Source organism: Erinaceus europaeus, chromosome 9, assembly GCF_950295315.1.
Source record: "Erinaceus europaeus chromosome 9, mEriEur2.1, whole genome shotgun sequence".
Lineage (NCBI taxonomy): Eukaryota > Metazoa > Chordata > Mammalia > Eulipotyphla > Erinaceidae > Erinaceus > Erinaceus europaeus.
The window spans coordinates 87695332-87708047 of NC_080170.1; positions in this window are offsets into that span (position 1 = coordinate 87695332).

Consider the following 12716-nt stretch of genomic DNA (forward strand, 5'->3'; position numbering starts at 1 on the left):
AGAGTTCTGGTGGTGGGAATTGTGTGGAATTATACCCATCTTATCCTATGGTCTTGTCAATATTTCCATTTTATAAATTAAAAAAATGTTTAAAAAATTCCTGATCCCCATTTTGCACCTGATGATCACATACATTTCTCCCAAAGCCAGCCAGGTGGCTTACAATCCACAATAGGATCTCCTAACATTGACCACTCCAGGAACACCTCTACAACTTCCCCAGAGCTGACATACACCACAGGTCTTACTAAATAATCTTGAGAACATGAGCCACTCCAGAAACCACTTTGTAACTGTTCCAAACTGCAATCTTTGTGTGACACACCCCTACTATCCCCAATCAACCATCCACCTCTGAAAGTTCAGCACAGTCTAAAAAAGGGTTTCCATCAGACAGTATGCAAAGACAAAAAAAGGCATCACACCCTTTTCAAGGGTGAAAGTACAGAAAAAAAATCTAATAAACCAAGAAAGTCATATATTTAGAGGTAGAGTCTAAAAAACTAGTTGCCCTTTGAAAGTGATTAATAACCCCCTGTGATAATATTTAGAAAGTGATTAATAACCCCCTGTGATAATATTTAGACCAATTAAGTCTGGAATCCTAGTAAAAGTGCCTAAAGAAGACATCATAATTCTTTAATGGATCAGACTTAGCTAAATTAGCTTGGCAATCTAACAGAAAAGCCTCCAAAAAGATAGATCCCAAAAACCTAATTCTGGTTAGAACAACAAATGACATTCAGTACTTGAACATCTGGGAGAAAGTCTAAGGTCATCAGATAAAGAGAGGACTACAAAAGTTGGATAAGGGCAAGAGACTGGCTTATTGTAATTAAAAAATAAAAAGGACTTCACAGGAGCATAGCGGGTTGGTGCTGGTTTAAAACAATCAAAGGTTTACTACATGGTGTTACAGCAGTAGAGGAAGGTATAATTTAGGTACATCAAAATAAGCATTTATTGACAGGGTAAGAATAGGCCAGGCCTATGAGGTGAGTTAAGTACCAAAGTTCAGCTTCAAGTGTGTACAAGTCCTGGGAGTTGCGGCCATGGCAGAGTGAGCATGTAGTACAGCTAGAGCCAGGAGCCCAGAGTGCAGAGTGCAGAGTGCAGAAACCTCAAGAACTGGGGGAAAAGAAGGGCCTGGACTTACAGCTGCCTGCAAGTTAAGTAACTTGGTCAGCCACATACTAATTATGTCCAAATTCCTATTGTGAGCCAGTGTGCAGTATCACCCCAAAAAAGGCTCACTTAATAATGGCCATTTTGGTCAATTTCACACTACCCCATAATCGGAGGTCATAATAAGAGAATTCTTGGATTCCCACAAAAATATGATGGGCCTAGATCCCTCTCTCCACCATCAATGGTCACTTCCATTGGGAATATCATCATAAGCCCTATTGCAGGCCTTCCCAGGACCTTGCCATCAACATAAAGGTGTAATGGCAAGGACTTCCCTGTCTCTGAAGGGAAACTGAGTCATCCTGCCCTGCCACTTGAGGAAGAGTGGTTCTAAAATGAGTGGAGCCTGAAGTGTGCCCAGCTGTGGCCATGAGCTGTGAGCTCAGATCAATGGGGACTTACAGGTTACACAGGATCTTGTGATATATACATCCTAGCTCAGGTGGATCAGGTAAATAGTTAATTTTACTTACATATTTTTTTCAATAATGGGAACTACTGTCTGCCCTAATCCAACTTTCTAGCCTTTTTCTCTACAATATCTTCTCAGACAATATTTTGTCCAACTTCAGGTAGGTATCAAATTCAAACAAAAAACTAAGACAATCATGTATCCTTAAAATTCCCAGATAGTTTGTGTATTGCACCAAAGTAAAAGACTCTGGGGTGGGTGGGGGGGAGAATACAAGTCCAAAAAGGATGATAGAAGAACTAGTGGGGGTTGTATTGTTATATGGAAAACTAGGAAATGTTATGCATGTACAAACTATTGTATTTACTATAGAATATAAAACATTAATTTCCTTAAAAAATTTTTTAATAAAAAAAGGGAAACACATGGAACTCTAGTTGTGGGAACTGTGTAGAATTGTACCCTGTTATCGTACAAACTTGTTAATCATTATTAAATCACTAATAAAATTTAAAAAGTTGGCTTGGAGAGGTGAAAAAAATGCCCAGAATAGACTTCCTAGCTTCTTTCCACCATAAGATCCCTATTCTCATCTGCTCTACTCCTACATTTTATTTCCTGTACATTAATCATTTTTTCCTGCTTTGTATCTTGTTGCCTTTTAGCCACCAAGTTGCAGACACTATCATGATTCCATCCTGACTTCCCTGGCCAAAAGATTCACCAATGTTTCTTGGAACCTCACCACTTCAAAGCCCAGTCCCAATAGGGAAAAACAGAAATAGGCTGGGGGTGTGGATAGACTTGCCAATGCCTATTTCTAACAGAGAAGCAATTACAGAAATCAGAACTTTCACTTTCTGCACCCCAAAAAACAATTTCAAACTGACAAAAACCAAAGATAAAGAAAAGTTACTGAAATCAGCATGACAAAAACAAAGGGTAACATACAGAGGTAAAGCCACAAGGCTATCTGCTGATTTCTCAACAGTAAACCAAAAGCCAGAAGGGAATGGCAAGATATCTATAGAGTGCTAAACAAGAGAAGCTTCCAATCAAGAATACTGTACCCAGTGAAACTTTCATTCAAACTGGAGGGAGAAATAAAGACATTTCAGAAAAATAACAGCTGAAATAATCAGTTACAACAAAATTAGCCTTATAGGAAATTCTAAAGGGATTCTTACAAAAGCACAAACACAGATTCAAGAATACCTAAGACTCATATAAAATAGTGGCACTGAAACATCCAAAATCCATAATTTCATTAAATGATAATGGTATGAACTCACCCATCTAAAACACAGAGTGGAAATGTGGATTAAGAAAGACTCATATAAAATAGTGGCACTGAAACATCCAAAATCCATAATTTCATTAAATGATAATGGTATGAACTCACCCATCTAAAACACAGAGTGGAAATGTGGATTAAGAAACGTAACCGGGAGTCGGGCTGTAGCGCAGCGGGTTAAGCGCAGGTGGCGCAAAGCACAAGGAATGGCATAAGGATCCCGGTTCGAGCCCTGGCTCCCCACCTGCAGGGGAGTCGCTTCACAGGCGGTGAAGCAGGTCTGCAGGTGTCTATCTTTCTCTCCTCCTCTCTGTCTTCCCCTCCTCTCTCCATTTCTCTCTGTCCTATCCAAGAATGACGACAACAACAATAATAACTACAACAATAAAACAACAAGGGCAACAAAAGGGAATAAATAAAATAAAATTAAAAAAAAAAAAAAAAAGAAACGTAACCCAGGGAGTCAGGTGGTAGCGCAGCAGGTTAAGTGCACGTGGTACAAAGCACAAAGACTGGTGTAAGGATCCCGGTTTGAGCCCCCAGCTCCCCACCTGCAGGGGAGTCTCTTCACAGGTGGTGAAGCAGGTCTGCAGGTATCTGTCTTTCTCTCCCCCTCTCTATCTTCCCTTTCTCCCCTTCCTCTCTACGTTTCTCTCTGTCCTATCTAACAATGACGGCATCATCAACAACAACAATAATAACTACAACAACACTAAAAAACAACAAGGGTAACAAAAGGGAATAAATAAATAAAAACAAAAGAATAGTTCAAAAAAGAAACATAACCCAACCATATGCTGTCTGCTAAAGAAGCACCTGACCCAGAAAATAAGAATAGGCTCAAGTGATAGGGTGGAAAATTACTATACAATCAATGGACCTCAAAAAAAAAATCTGGGACAGCCATACACATATCTGACACAATGGACTTCAAAACAATTAAAGCAATAAAAGACAAGGATGGTCACTACATAATGCTGAAAGTGTCAGTCAGTCAAGATGAGCTCACAATAATCAACAATCTGTGCTCTAAATGAAGGGACAGTGAAATATGTAAAGTAGATACTGAAACAACTGAGGAAGTACATTGATAGTAACTCAATAGGAGTAGGGGATTTTAACCCACCACTCACACCAGCAGATAGATCAACCAGGCAGAAAATGGATAAGGAAATAAGAGAATTAAATGATGAAATGGATAGATTAGATCTACTAGACATCTACAGAGCACTTCATCCTAAAAGAGTTTAATACACATTCTTCTCAAACTCACATGAGATATGAGATATTCTCATGAATAAACCATAAGCTAGGCTACAAAAACATCAATACATTCAAAACCATCAAAATGATCCCAAGCATCTTCTCAGACCACAGTGGAGTTGAACTAACATTCAGCAACAATGAGAATGCTAAAGGGAACCCCAAAGTATGGAAACTCAACAGTACATTATCTAATAATTACTGGGTGAAAGAGGAAGTTAAACTATTCCTAGAAACAAATAAAAATAAAAATACAATTCATAATAATATTTGAGACACAGCTAAAGCAGTACTAAGAAGGAAATTCATAACCACACAGGCACACATTAAGAAAACACACCAATAAACAACCTGACTTTGCACCTGGAAGAATTAGAAAAGATAAAAAGAACAGAATAAACCCAAAGCAAGGAAACAGAGTGAAATAACAAAAATTAACAACATTGAAAACAAATTATCCATACAAAATATCAGTGAGGCTATGATCTGGTTCTTTGAGAGAGTAAACAAGATTGAAAAATCCTTTGCCAGACTCACTAAAAAAAAGAGGGAGAAGACCCAAAGAAATTATATCAAGAAAGAAAGAGGAGAGATCATTACAGACACCATGGGAATCCAAAGCATTGTATAAAGCTTCTTTGAACAACTATATGCCACAAAACTAGAAAATATGGAGGAGGTAGATACATTTTTAGAAACATACACCCTGCCCAGATTAAACCAGAAGGAAATGTGAAACACTAGTAGAACAATTAAAGCCAAAGAAATCAACACAGTAATCACACAATCAGAGTCAAGGCCCAGATTGGTTTACCAATGAATTCTATAAAACCTTTAATACTACCAGTACTCTTCAAGGTCTTCCAAATTATCAAAGACACAGGGATTCTCCCTAACACTTTCTATGAAGCGAACATCACACTAATACCTAAAGCAGACAGAGATACAGCAAAAAAAGAAAACTACAGACCAATATCCTTGATGAATATAGATACTAAGATATTCAACAAAATTCTAGCCAACCACATATAGTGATACATTAAGAAGATTGTGCACTATAGCCAAGTAGATTTTATCCCAGGGATGCAAGGCTGGTTCAATATATATATCTCAATAAATATGATCTACTACATAAACAAATGTAAAATAAAAAATCACATGATCATCTCAGTAGACAAAGAGAAAGGCTTTGACAAGGTCCGACTTCCTTTCATGATCAAAACATTTTAGAAAATGGAGATAGTTGGGAAATTCCTTAAACCAGTTGAATCTATATACAGTAAACCAACAGCCAGCATCATACTTAAAAGTGAAAAATTGAAAGCATTTCCTCTCTAGTCAGATACAAGGCAGGGCTGCCCATTATCACCATTATTATTCAATATGACCTTGGTAGTCCTAACCACAGCAACTATGCAAGAAAAAACATGAATCACAGGGGTACAGACTAGAAGAGAAGTTAACTTATCCTATTTGCAAATGACATGATTGCATATATACAAAAGCCCTTTCCAGTAGAAAACTCCTGGAAAGTAAAAAAAAAAAAAAAAAAACTCTTGGATATCATTGAACAATACTGTAAAGTGGCAGACAACAAAAATCAATGGCATTCCTCTACATAAAAACCAAGTCTAAAGAAGAAAAGATACAGAAATCAACCTCCCTTCACCATACTTGCAAAAACAATCAAATATTTGGGAATTGATTTAACAAAAGAAGTGAAGGACTTATACACTGAAAACTATGAACCACAATAGAAAGAGGTACAAAGAAGTAGACAGACATCCCATGCTCATGGATTCAAAGGATTAACATAACCAAAATAACCATCCTGCCCAGAGCCATATACACATTTATTGCCATCCCTATCAAGGTATCAGAGAATTTCTTCAAAGGAATAAAACAAAAACTTCAAAAATTTATTTGGGGCCAAAAAATTCCCAGGATTGCCAAAGCAATTTTAAGAGAAAGGAACAAGTCCAGAGGTATTACAGTAAGTGAGCTCAAGCTATACCTCAGAGCTACTGTAATCAAAACTTTCTTGCACTGGAACCAAAATAGGCACACAGACCAGTGGAATAAAATTCAGAATCTAGAAATAAGCCCTCACATCTACAGGCAGCTAATTTTTGACAAGGGGGCACAAACCTTTAAATAGGAAAAGAAGAGTCTCTTCAACAAATTGTGCTGGGAAAATTGAATTGAAACATGCAAGCAGATGGAATTTTTTTAATGTTTTTTTAGCTTTCCCCCTACAGTTGGGCTTGAACCTGGGTCCTTGCTCAGGTGTACCACCACCCAGCCCCAAGCAAATGAAATTGAACCATTACTAATCATCATTCATAAAAGTTGACTCCAAGTGGATCAGGGATATGGACATTAGTCCAGAAACTATCAAATGTATAGAAGAAAACATTTGCAGGACCCTTCAAATCCAACAGCAAAGAAAACAAAAGTGAAGATAAACCCACGGGACTACCTCAAACTGAATAGCTTCTGCACAGGAAAGAGTACCACCAACCAAAGACACCCAACAACATGGGAGATCTTTACACAATACACACCAGAGAAAGGACTAGTAACCAAAATACATAAAGAGTTCAGCAAGTTAAAACACTGATAAAATCAAACTACCCCATTAGAAAATGGAGTGGGGGTAGGGTGGTAGTGCATTGGGTTAAGCGCACATGGCGCAAAGCATGAGGGCTGGCATAAGGATCCCAAGGATCCCGGTTCAAGCCCCTGGCTTCCCACATTCAGGGGAGTCACTTCACAGGGGGTGAAGCAGGTCTGCAGTTGTCTATCTTTCTCTTTCCTGTTTGTCTTCCCTTCTCTCCCCATTTCTCTCTGTCCTATCCAACAACGAAGGGCATCAACAATAACAATAATAATAATAACCACAATGAGGCTACAACGACAAGGGCAACAAAAAAAAGGGGGTAGTGGCCTCCAGGAGCGGTGGATTCATGGTGCAGGCACTGAGTGAGCCCCAGCAATAACCCTGGAGGCAAAAAAAAGGAAAAGAAAATGGAGCAAAGGGCATGGACAGAAGTTTCACTGAGGAAGAGATCCAGAGGGCCAATAGATATATGAGAAAATGCTCAGTCACTGATCATCAGAGAAATGCAAATAAAGACAACAATGAGATGCCATTTTACACCTGTGACGATGTCAAATATTACTCATTTGAATTAGTAAATACAAATTAAAATCACAATGAAATACCACAGCTTATCCACTTAAATTACTACAATTAAAAGAATATAATTTTTTAAAATATATGAACAAAAACGAGCCCACATGTGATGCTGGTCAGATTATTAAATAGCTAGTCACTTTACAAAATCTTGGCAGTTTTTTTAAAGAATTAAACATGAATTTATCATATATCCCAGGAAACATATTCAATTGCTACCCCAGACCAAAAATTTTTTTTAAAAAAATCCATACAAGTCTTGCATGTGAATATACAAACAAGTTTTGTGTGCAATAGCCTAAAACTTAAAAAACAACACAAACTGCATCAACAGGTCACTGACTACAATGTAAATGTGAAGTAGCTATACAATGAAAATTATTCACCAGTAAAAGAAAACAAACCACTGATGTACATCTGCATGCTACAGCACAGAGGAAGCTCAAAAAAAGTCAAACACAAATGATTGCTTATTGAATATTTCCATACACATGGAATGTCCATCAAATGCACAATTCTAGAAAAAGCAGATTAGTTGTTGCCTAGGACTCTGGGCAGGAATGAGCATTCATTCCAAAGGAGGATGTTTTTTAAACTGTGGGAAATGAAGTATTCGAAATGTGATTACAGTGATCATTTATGTAATCTGCAAATTTACTAGAAATTATTAAATTTACACAAAGCATCATTCCAGCATACGTAGTGCTGGCAGATCAAACACAGGAACTTTGCATTCAAGCCCTACACTTTACTGATTAGCCATCTTCCCTTGCTGCAAGACAAAACTACCAAACACTCCTTTCAATCTAAAACTTCTGTGACCGTCACTTTTGACCTATCAGGTAATTTTCCAAGTGTTTACTTTAATTTGTAGACATTTTTCACTTCCACCAGCAGGTGGAACCCTTTAGATTTATTCAAAATTTTGTTTCAAGTAGCAATGTATAAAAACCACATTTTTAACAATTCTTTTTATACTTTGATTATTTGTTTCCAGATCAGAAGTTAACGATAATAATACAAAAACAGTATTTTCATGTTCTAAAAAGGAAAGAAGAAGGGAGGGAAGGAGGGCATGAGGTAGGAAGGGAGAATGAAAGGAAGACTTTGCATGGATAAACACACAACAGCATGTTCAAACCTTTAAGTTCACTGACACCAGACACAAAAAAAATTATTTTTTAATATTTATTTATTTATTCATAAAATAAGAAGTAGAAAATATCGGCAAAGCCATATGATAGAGGGTTAAATTCCATACATTTCCACAACCAAAGTTCCATATCCCATATGGGGAAAAATCCCATACATTTCTCAACACCAGAGTTCCATATCGCATCCCCTCCACTGGGAACTTTCCTATTCTTTATCCCTCTGGGAGTATGGAACCAGGATCATTATGGGGTGCAAAAGGCAGAAGGTCTGGCTTCTGTAATTGCTTCTCTGCAGCTCATAGGCATTGGCAGGTTGATCCATATTCCCAACCTGTTTCTATCTTTCCCTAGTGGGGCAGGGTTCTAGAGAGGAAGGGGTTCCAGGACACATTGGTGAGGTCATCTGCCATAAAAGTCAGGTTGGTGTCATGGTAACATCTGCGACTTGATGTCTGAAAAAGCACTAAGATATAAATTTTAAAAATGTTGATAAATTCTTAAGATGACCAAAGGGTTTCAACAGAGAAAAATATGAGGTGAAATCCAAGAGGACTCTAACCTAAATAGATAGTTGGAAAACTTTCAGTAAATGATAAGATAGTAAATATTTTTGCTGACTTTATGGGCCTGAGAACTCTATCAAAATTACTAGTTATATCCAGTTTCAAAACCAGCCATGGATAATGATCAAAGCCATATTCCAATATATATGTATATGTGTGTGTGTGTGTGTGTGTGTGTGTGTGTGTGTGTGTGTGTGTGTGTATTTGGTGGACAAATATAGGCTTAGAACTATTGTCTGCCCGCCTCTGCTACATGGTGATGGGTACTACATTTGAGTATGAATCACAATTACCTTGAGATGTTGTTCAAGGTTTTTGTTCACATGGTGGCTTCACTACCCAAGGGTAATTTTTTTTTTTCAGACAGAAAGGAGAGGAAAGAAAGGGCTTAAATAGCCCATTTGGATAGTGTGCTACTTTGCCATGTTTTCAATCCAGCTTCAAGTCCAGCCCCCACCACATTAAAGGAAGCTTCAGTGTTGTGGTCTCTTTCAGTCTCTCTGTCTCTAAGAAAGTGTGAGAGACGGATATAGGCACAGAGACAGACAAAGGAGAGAGGGAAGCTTCCTCTAGGGCAGTAGAGGTATGGATTTTGTACATGACCAAAAAGGCACACTGTCCAGGTGAGGTATCTTAACAGCCCTAAAATATGTATTTCTAAGTTAACCTGGTGGTGTTTTTGACGTTAAGAACACACTCCACTTGTCTTTCAGGAACCAGGTTGAAGACACTACCATGACACCATCCTGACTTCCCTGGGCAGATGGCCTCACCAATTTGTCCTGGAATCTCACCTACCCAGAGCCTTATCCCACTAGGGAAAGATGAAAACAGGCTGGGGGTGTGGTTCTACCTGCCAGTGTGCATATTCAGCAGAGAAGCAATTGCAGAAGCCAGACCTCACACCTCCTGCATCCCATAAAGAATTTTGGTCCATACTCCCAGAGGGATAAAGAACAAGGAATCTTCCAATGTAGGAGATGGGATAAAGAACTCTGGTGAAGGGAAATTTATGTAATTATACCCCTGTTATCCTACAATCTTGTTAATCACTATCAAATCACTAATAAAAATTTTAAAAGGGTAGTCAGGTGGTAGCCTAGCGAGTTAAGCACAGGTAGCACAAAGCTCAAGGACCGGTGTAAGGATCTCAGTTCAAGCCCCCGGCTCCCCACCTACAGGAAAGTCCCTTCACAGGCGGTGAAGCAGGCCTGCAGGTGTCAATCTTTCTCTCCCCCTCTCTGTCTTCCCCTCCTCTCTCCATTTCTCTCTGTCCTATCCAACAACGACATCAATAACAACAATAATAACTACACCAATAAAACAACAAGGGCAGAAAAAGGGAATAAATAAATAATTTTAAAAACTTTTAAAAGGACACACTCAAGCACCCTTAATTAGAGGTTTTATTATGTCGTTTCTTTTTCTTGATTTTTATTACATTCAAAAATAATTAAAATAGATTTTTTTTTTCCTTACAGAACACTGTAAGTTTTCCTAAAGAGAAATTTTGACAGGAAAAGAGGCTGATGGGTGGGATGTAAAGCCCTAGATTGTAACATATCTTTTAAATATTTATCTTATTTTGTTAAATATTTTTATTTTTATTTTATTTTTGTATTTTCCCTTTTGTTGTTTATCATCTATTACTATTGCCGTCATTGTTGTTAGAAAGGATAGAAAGAAATCGAGGGAGGAGGGGAAGACAGAGCGGGGAAAGAAAGATAGACACGGCAGACCTGCTTCATCACCTATGAAGTGAACCCTCTGCAAGTAGGCAGCTGGGGGCTCGAACTGGGATCCTTACACCAGTCCCTGTGCTTCACACCATGTGTGCTTAACCTGCTGCACCACTGCCCGCTCCCAAATATTTTTATTTTATGTATTTATTGTTGGATAGAGACAAAGGGGAGGGGAGAGAAATAAAGGAGGAAAGAGACAGAGACACCTGCAGTATTGCTTCAACATTTGTGAAGCTTGTAGGTAGGGACCAAGGGCTTGAACCTGGGTCCTTGTGCATTTAACCAGGTGTACCTCTGCCTGGCTCCCTTACATATAGCATATCATACACACACACACACACACACACACACACACACACACACACACACTCACACACACACATGTGCATGCCTGCATCTATATAATAAGAGAGTGTGATTGGATGATGCTATATAAAATACATTATGTATTTCCATGGTCACGGGTTGAAAATATACTGGTATTAGTGTGAGGAGCTGGGAAAAGAAATACCTATCAGTTTCTAAGACTTCCTTATTAGTGAAATTAATATTATGTTATGTATTCAATTGAGTTGATGATTAAAGACAATCCGAATATTTGTTCCACAAGCTCTTTATAATCCTGCTCCTGACAGTGTGGCCAAATTTATAGAGAATAGCATCAGCAGATCCATGTTTCTGTATTTATATTTCTTGCTTGATCTTCATGATGAAAAACATAAAACTGTTCTGTGTTATTTTAACATTAAACACATTCATCCTTGGAATTGGAAAATGCTAATGCTTTCCTATGCCCATATGCTGAATAAAATTGAAAGTAAACAGAGCTAGCATATTTTGGGAACTGCTACGATAGTCATCAACCCAATTGAAAACTCATTTAAACGTAGTTATTATAGGAGTATTTATTGTTATTTATACATCAAAAGAAGTGATACTTCTGTAGTGGTGTTACATATATTAACAGCATAAAAGGAATTAAGAAAAATTCTCTATATTATAAATGCCAAAATTTGTTGCTAAAGCTTAAAGTTCTCAGAGCCAACATCTTAAGGATAACATCGTTTCTTCATTACCATAATTTAACATTTTCAAATAAATGGTCATAAAAGTTTAACTGATTCAGAAAAATAATTATTTGAACCATATTTATATGTCTTTATTTGAGATAGTTATAGCCTACTTATAAATTAAAAGGCTTTTATAGAAACATTAGTACAGTTTGTCCTAGACTATAACACAGTTTAGTGCTTCTAACATATTTTTCAATTTAGAAAGAGAAAAAGATTAAATTTTGTTGGACCAACCTTACTTCTATTATACTAAATGCTTTCCTAAGATCTTTATATAATAAGATTTTGCTGGAAAGTTTCTCAGTTAACTTTTTTTCACTACTAATACCTCATGTGTATATGTGTGCGCACAAGCACTGTGGTTTCTGTTTATTTTATTGTGATAAAATATATGTAAAATGACATTTACCATTTTAATTTCAAAATTCAATGGTATTGAATACTGTTGTGCAATTATCATTGCTAACCATCTCCAGAACTTTTGCATAACCCCAGATAAAAACTGTATCCTCTAGACAGACACTAAATCTCCATTCTTCCGTCCCCAAAGCCTCTGCCACTATTCTACTTCTTGTCTCCATTTATTTGACTACTTGAGGTTCTTCATGTAAGTGGAATTCCCAAGAATATCTGTTCTTATATTAATTTTCTTCTCTTTTTAGCCAGAGGGGTAAAAAAAAAAATGGAAACGTATGGCCCAAGAAGTTGTACAGTGACTAAGTATTGGATTTACAAGCTAGAAGTCTCAAGGTATCCTCTGGGAACTGGCTTCAAGAACCCCACCGCCACCTTCTGCAGATACCAAAACCTGAGGATATTCAAGTCTTTCAT